This window comes from Cetorhinus maximus, chromosome 16 (genome assembly GCF_964194155.1).
Source record: "Cetorhinus maximus chromosome 16, sCetMax3.hap1.1, whole genome shotgun sequence".
Taxonomy (NCBI): Eukaryota; Metazoa; Chordata; class Chondrichthyes; order Lamniformes; family Cetorhinidae; genus Cetorhinus; species Cetorhinus maximus.
The window spans coordinates 6812240-6820348 of record NC_135894.1 but is presented as its reverse complement, the minus strand read 5'-3'; the positions used below and the strand labels follow the sequence as shown (position 1 = coordinate 6820348).

The following is an 8109-nucleotide window of genomic DNA, read 5'->3' as shown; positions in this document are numbered from 1 at the left end:
TCACTCAAAGAGCCTTTGTCTTGTGATTTTAATAAGCGAATGCGTTACCTTCTCGGAGTTCATGAGACAGCACCATCGACAGGATGGAGAGTCAGTGACGGGAGAGAGAGAGCTGAACCGAATAATAAACAGCTGCTGCACAAGTGCTAGACGGCGGCCCAGCAGGAGGCTGGACACAATAATGACAGGGGGCGGGGGGGATTCCCCCATCACTGCAGGGTGAACATAAATATATTCACCTTTCATTTTAACATTTGTTTTTTTTCCCCCTCATTGTGTTCCTGGTCGGGAAATGTTTCAAGAGGAAAAATAAATCCCTATCATTATTAAAAGTCCCAAAATGGGGTCAGAAGGAGTGTTATTTTGCCAGCATTTGCCACAAAACAGATAACCTGAATTGATGACATTTTCATTGTCTCTGAACTCTCCTAGCCTTTCACTGCTGGTACAGAATATACATTTTTTCCTCAGTCGTGCGCATTATTGAGCATAGGCGTGTGCCGCGTATTCACTGACAATTCCCCACATTGACAACTTCCCTGGAAGTTTGGTGTGAGTATTACATCCGCGGATCTCACTGGCGGTCAGATTTTCCCATTGATAAACCGAGACACTACACAAAAGAGGAATGTTTCACGATATGAATGTTCTGATAGGAGGACAATTTAATTTCTTTCATTCTACAAATCTATCAATTTGTTTGTTATTAAGCATCATAAGTTCCTGACAGCAACTGAACAACAGCGACTTCAATCAGAAGTGTCGGAAACAAATGATGGAAGCCCCCTCCAGTCCCACAATTTTGCCACTTCAGCATTTTCATTTGTTACTGAGTGAAGTTAACCCCAGGTTTTTCTACTCTGTGCCAAAGTTCAGCCGTTCTTCGTTAGTATAGTGGTCAGTATCCCCGCCTGTCACGCGGGAGACCGGGGTTCAATTCCCCGACGGACAGTAGGCGTTGTCTTTCATAAGAGAAAACACACGAATTGGGCAATGTTTTATATACAGGAGAGAGTGCAGATTTCGTCTCAGAAATCAGGAACAGCGGTAGTTTTTAGAGATCCTGGAATATTGAAGTTTCTTGAGAGGAACGGCCCTACACACCAATAGTCAGCCTACAGTTCCCTATGTGTCCGAACACCCGACTCTGGCTCTTTCACTAAAACTGGGCTGAATCGGAATTTCAGTGAAATCAGTGAATTGGCAGCTTGAACCCAGGACAGTTTGCTGAAAAAAGGTATTTTAAAACCGAGAGGAGCCGGCCACACTCGATTTAGTAATGACTAACGAGGCAGAATTCATTAATAATCTGACAGTCAACGAGTATCTTGTAAACAGTGAGTGTAACATGATAGACTAACTTATATTATAACATCTGCCACCATTTTATTAATTTATTAAACGTATTTTTTCCCTTTATTTACATTGTTTTTGGACGGCAGCTATTCAGTATCCTGCCTTCCATCCCCGCCCCCTCGCAACTTTTTTTTTCTTGTCCCATCACCTCTCCCTCAGTGAACACGATGATTCTCCCAATTCCAGCTCTATTTTCTGGTCTCTGCACTATCAGCAGCTCCTTGGCACAGAGATTATTTTTTCTTTTGATCTTTCATTGAATGAAATTTGAAAGATGGTGATGACCGTTCATATTCCTCTTTCTTCCTCGTCGCCAATCATTCAGTTTTCTTCCTCTGTAAATCTGTTTGTCTCTTGAGCTCCCTCCTAACCCTCTTCAATTCCCGACACCAAATCACAGCTCAGCCCCTACATTTAACGCACTGACTGTCCCTTTGCCGAGATCCTTCCTCATGATTGCAGGAGGCATTTGATGCATTTTTTTGTAAATTTGAACAAGTAAGATCAGCCCAAAACTATTCCCGCAGACTGGGAATCTCGGACTCAGTGCCACCGTCAAAGAGTTAAAGTCATAGTTTTTACCCAGGGAATTAGAAAAAAGAATTCTACATAGAAAGTGTGTGAGAACTTCTGTACACGGCAATTTATCTGCGTCAAAAGAACATAGGACAAATTGCAGGACTCCAACCTACCATCTTCTGATAACCTTGCACGACACAGGGAAGTAAAACGCCTCATCTAATACGACCACAACATCAACAATTCCAGAATTATCATTTATTTTTCCCCAACGTTCAGGAACCTGAATCAGAAGGTAGAGAGCGCAGATTGCCCACGTATCTGATCCCCTCCTGAATCTGAGTTATGATATTTTCTGTGAACCTTGTTTGTTATTGTGTTGTCTAAACACTGAACCACAATGAACTCACCAGTATCCCGATACTGGAGTTACTGACAGCTGTCAGTTCACTCAGTGTTAAAAGACGGGAATCGGGCGGAATTGGAGACAACACATTCCCTGGGAGACCGAGTCATCACTAAACTACCGGGAGGGGGAGAGTCAGGAACAGAACAACTGTGACACTCCGCTTTGTTCACTGACTCTCCATCCCTCTCAGTGAACCCAGTGACAGGAATTATTGATATTAATGGTTCATGAACAGCAAATATCCTGCAGGGAATTATCCCAATTGGACCAGCTAAAGGGGCAAATGTCAGCTTTAAAGGGTCTCAGTCCTTGGCCACAGTCTGGGACATTTTGGTCAGCTTCTGATTGCAGTGAAATGTGAAAACTCCCGCAGCGACATAATGTTCCAGAGATACAGTTACAGTAACAATCCTATTATTGAACAATAATGGCTGACGCTGTATCCATTTTATACCTAATATCTCTGATATAACTACATGATATTAGGCCGACTGACAGGCTGTTATCAGATGAACACTCAGTACTTGAACATCCTAAACAATCGGCCAACTGTGACCCTGCCTCAGCTCATCTGCTGCTGAAACCCTCATCCATGTCTTTGTTCACTCTCGGCTTGACTATTCCAGTGTTCACCTGGCCGGCCTCCCATCTTCCACCCCACACATACCTGTGCTCATCCAAAATTCTGCTGCCTGGAACTTCACCTGAAAACATGGGAAAAGTCCTCTACCCCGGAAGACGATGGAAACAAAATCCGCGCCAGGGCGGGAACCCGAGTGAAGATTGTTAATGATCAGTTTGTTGATCACCCGTTTTTGCAGTTTGTTCAGTTGCTGGTAAATGAACATTTGTGTTCCTGAGCAAATCAAAATGGCAAATTGTCCCAATAGATCAGCACAGAGACCGCTGTTATGGTCACTGTAGCAGTTTTCACAGTGACATACTTTGCTTTAAAATTCTGGCCATGACAGTGACAAGTGAAAATTGGAAATGGAGCTAAATTGCGAATGAGAAGTAAGGCGGCCACTTCAGTGCCAACTTATGACGGGTGTTTCAGCGCGAAATGACGGAGTGCCTGTTCAATTTAAAGTTTGGTGCTGCCATAACAATGACAGTGTTGGAGAGGAATGAATGTGTAAAGACTTTGCTGAAAGTTTGATATTCTAATATATGAAGAACATGATCAGTAGATCTGCTGTTTCCGGAAACCATATAGACAGATAAATTTGAAAAGGCCGCAGTTTCTCCTGGCGAGAATCATGATTGTCAATAGGTTCGCCGTAAGAAAGAGGGAAACGAGATCAGTGATAGCGAGAGCCAGATAAATGTCACAGTATGTAGAGGGAATGTTCAGATGTGTTTCGACTGAGTATTATGCGCCTTGATTCTTTCCTGTCATACATGCAGACACTTTTTCAAAGCATGAAAACAATATACGCTCAATATCCTTCCTGTAGACTTCTTTGAGACAGTATCAAGGCAGCAGGGGGGCGGGGGTCACTCGGATTCTGTGTCTGGAATGGTAGCCAAGAACGACCCAAGGACCATCGACACTCAGTCCTTGCTGACTGACCGCGCACCAGCTGGACCATTGGGACTATCGTCTTTGTAAATTGAAAGCTTCAGGTTACCAGCGAGCCGGAAGGGAATGAGTTTTCCCCAGAGCTGCCTCATTGTGCCGATGTTCACAAAGCTGATCAGCAACATCAACGCTCCCCTTCTGAATGTTCAAAATATTCCGCCGAAAGCAAACCTCAAGCTGGAAACCTTCTCGCCATCAACAGGCTGATATCTTATCCAACCTCTCTTTTTCTATTTATATCATGAGATATGGATATGCCTCCACGACCAGTATAAGTTGCTCATCCGAAATTGCCTTGAGAAGGATTGCTAAATTTACAAAGTGAAAAACACTTCAAACATTGAAGTAAAATTAGTTTTGAGATGTTGTCCTGTCCTCAGGATGATGCAAGTGAAGCTTGGAATTGGAACTGAATTGCGAATGAGAAGTAAAACGATCACAGCTTTTACGAATTATGACAGGTTCTTTAGCGAGAAATGACCGAGTGCCTGTTGGATTTTAAATTTGGTAGTAAAAGCCGGGGAAGTTGCAAGTGCAGGAAACTGAAAGATATTTCCAGCTTGCTCTCAATCAGGGCTTTAGGCGATTGGAGCAAGTTGCGGAATCAGTAAATGAGAGAACAAATAACAGGCCGACTGCCTCGGTGATTTACAAATCTATCCCAGTAACAGTCATACAGCAAAGCTACTAAACCGTGGGGAGAGCTCACAGTAATTTTGCGTTGGGTTTGCCCTCTGCTGGGTGTCTTCGTCACTAGAATGTCTGAGAGAGATTGGAATTACGACAAGTTAGACGGGAAAACATTGGCTTCTCAGGGACCTAGTTTATCCGTCGCTTACAAGTCGCTCAGCAATGAAGTAGACTTTGCGCGGTTGAGTATTTTACTTCGTTCCGGGCATGTTTGAGCATAATTAACAACGCATTAGGAGTATATTGTGCTGCTTTTTTAAAAGATATCTCGAAGCAGCAAATGTTTTTATGGCCTCGCCAGCAGCTGACTGACTGTTGAGAAATTTGATAATGGATAGACTTTGCTGACAGATGCAGTACTTGCGTGAAATTGTTGGGAAGCGAATTATTTTTGTCGTGTAGAGAGCTGTTGATAGCTTCAATGCAATCACTTTATGGTAGGCTAGTATGATTGGTTGCACTGACACTTCCAAGTTGTCTCGAGGTAATTTGCCTGCAGAATTGCAGTGAACGGCAGGCATGGGCACAGTTAACAGCGATGTCACTGCTCGTCTGCAAGTGTTTCTCTGTACAGGAGAAAATATTTGTTGCCATGATGCTGACCGGTTTATTGCACAGAAGTGTGAAAAAGGACAGATTTGTCAGGACAAGAGGCAGAAATTTTCCAAAGGCAAGAAATGTGGAAGAGAAAAAGGCTCAACTTGCGATGCGGCAGGAAAACACGGTCCAATTCGAAATCCCATTCGGATGTGACAGTATAGGAATTACAACTGAACCTCGAACAATGGAACAGTGGAAGGACTGCAACTGAATTGGAATAGGGACAGAATTACCACACATCTCCCATGTCCCATTGTTCAATGGGGATCGAACCCGTGAGCTTTAACGCTATTAGCATCATCCTCTAACCATTGGAGCTGACTGATCAAAAACAGAAAGTGCTGGAAAAACTCAGCAGGTCTGACAACATCTGTGGAGGGAAAGACAGAGTTAACATTTCGAGTCCGTATGACTCTGAAGAGGTTTTTCCAGCATTTTTTGTTTCTGTTTCAAATTTCCAGCATCCGCAGCATTTTGCCTTTATCTTGGAGCTAACTGGTCGCCAAGCTGCACGTTCCTAGTTTGATCAATTGTTTTTCAAATTCAGTCTAGCAGTGAGTGGAGAATTCAGCATTCTTCCTTACCTGACTGATCCCGCACAGGCTGGAACTCTCGTATTTGCCCAGTCAAAGCTTCAGGTTACCAGGGAGCTGTAAGAATATATTTGCCCCAGAGATGCTGAGCAGAGCGTCGTTTGCAAGTGTTCCGTTGTGCAGTAGCAAAGCTTTGTTGTCTTGTCGCCAACAAATTTGTAGCACAGAATTGTTAAAAGAAGGACGGATTTGTCAGAACTAGAGGCAGAAATGTTCCAGAAGGAAGAAGCATGGATGGAAAAAAAACACAGCCTGCAACGCTGCAGAAGAACTTTTCGAAACTCTCTTTCCATGTGACAGCGGAGGAATAACAACTGAACCGGGTCCGGGCTTTAATTACTTCTAACTCGAATAAAATACGTTGGCCCGTACGGGGATCGATCCCGCGACCTTGGCGTTATTAGCACCATGCTCTAACCATCTGAGCTAACCGACCAGCTAGTAAAGTTCCCCTAGTATCTGGTTTTCAAACTCAACGGGCAGTGAGTGGAGGATTCCGCAATCTTCCTCGCTGATTGATCGCGCACAGTCTGGAACTCCCGGATTTGCCCAGTTGAAAGTTCAGGTTACCAGCGAGCTGTGAGTGTATGTTTCTCCCAGAGCTGCTGAATGATCCGATCTTCACAAAGCTGTTCAGCAACAGATACCTTCTCCTTCTTGTCAATGATGAAAATAATCAGCTCAAAGCAAACCTTAAACTGCAAAATCTCCCGTCAATAGGCTGGTAACTATGCAATCTCTTTTCTATTTATTTCATGGGGTGTGGGCATGTCGCGCATGACCAGTGCAAGTTGCTCATTCACAATTGCCTACGGAACGATGCTAAATTATATAAAATATATAAGCACTTCAAACACTGAAGTAAAAATAGTGTGGAAATGTTGCAGCATCTCTAGGATGTAGGAATTGAAGCGTATGGATTTCATGGCGAATTGGAAGGAAGTTGCTCACAATCGGGCAAACTCAAGGCGGGGGCTTCAACGAGAAATTACCGAGTGCCTGTTGAAATTTACATTTGATGCTATCATTCGCGGGAGTTGCAATGTCAGGGAACAGAAATATATTTCCGCCTGGCTCTCAATCGATGACTTGAGGCGATCAGAGCAAGTTGGGAAAGCGGTAAGTAACAGGCCAACTGCCGCTGTGATTGATGTATTTATCTGATTAACAGTCATACAGCAGCGCCGCTTCACAAGCCGCAGAATAACAGTGTGGGGGGAGTTCAATCTTGTTTTGCCTCGGGTTTACACTCTTCTGGCTGTATTCATAACGAAGCGTTCGGGATTGGTTGGAATTAGCCGGGGGCGGCATTGATTTCTGAGCCCAGGAGGTTATGTGTCACCAATCAACGGCGTGTAGTTATAATGCAAAGGTTTCAAATCCGTTGCACTGTTTTGCTGCAAAGATCATTGGTATTTGTTTATCGGGCTGCATGGCAGATCCAATGGAGAATTTACATTTAAAACAGCGCCCGAGCACCGATGTGAATCCTGAAAACATCAGCGTTAAGGGTATTTGGGAGATGGATTTGTACCAGCCAGATTTCTCTCCTGAAAAAAAAAAGCCACATGTATATTTAGCCGCGCTTTTCATGGCACATATTAACTATTTGGAAATATATAGAGAGAATCTTCATGAAGTTTTTAGGCAACGAGAAAAGTGGTTGTGTTTTATAGTGAGGAGGTTTGATAGCAGGAAGATATCAATTGACTGGTTAGATGGTCAGAAAAATGCCAAATGGAATTCAACCCGGGGGAGAGCGATGTAATGCAGCTGGGGAACTCAAACAGGTCGCAGGGAATACACAATTAATGAAGAGAGTATTGGGAGGTTTAGAGGAAGTGATGGACATTGGAGCGAATCTCCACAGATTCCCGAATGTTACATGAAAGGCCAATGAGGTGTTTAAGAAGTCAAGTAGAATCATTTCGTTTATTAGACGAGGCTTAAATATACTTGCAGGGAGGTTATGGTGGAGCTGTATGAATCATTAGTTAGGCCACAATTTGAGTACTGTGTGCAGTCCTGGTCACCTCATGGAAATTACCAAATTACAAATCGATGGTGGAGTTCCGGCATGATGAACGTGGATAGCCGGTGGTATCTGCTGCTAAAAATGGGAGCCAACGTTAGATAAAACTCGTCATCCCAGATTCAGCAGTGACCCTCATCAATATTCCATAACCCGAGCTCTGACCGGAGGGATATATTAACTTTGAACGGAATCACACAATTTAATTTTGAAGCCCGCTCAACTGACCAACACAGCAGAATCTTCTATGTATCTATTACATTTCACAAACTCCCCACCCCTCCCCTTGCCAATGTGCTTGAAAGGAGCCTTATATATCAATATTTAA

At 43.6% G+C, this 8109-nt stretch overlaps 1 non-coding gene across 1 annotated transcript; it reads right to left on the bottom strand.

The window, feature by feature from the left end:
* Nucleotides 1-6111: 6111 nt before the first annotated feature.
* Nucleotides 6112-6185, bottom strand: trnai-aau (transfer RNA isoleucine (anticodon AAU)). The gene has a single exon. It is a non-coding gene; the product is annotated as a tRNA-Ile (tRNA).
* Between the last annotated feature and the right edge of the window lie 1924 nt (nucleotides 6186-8109).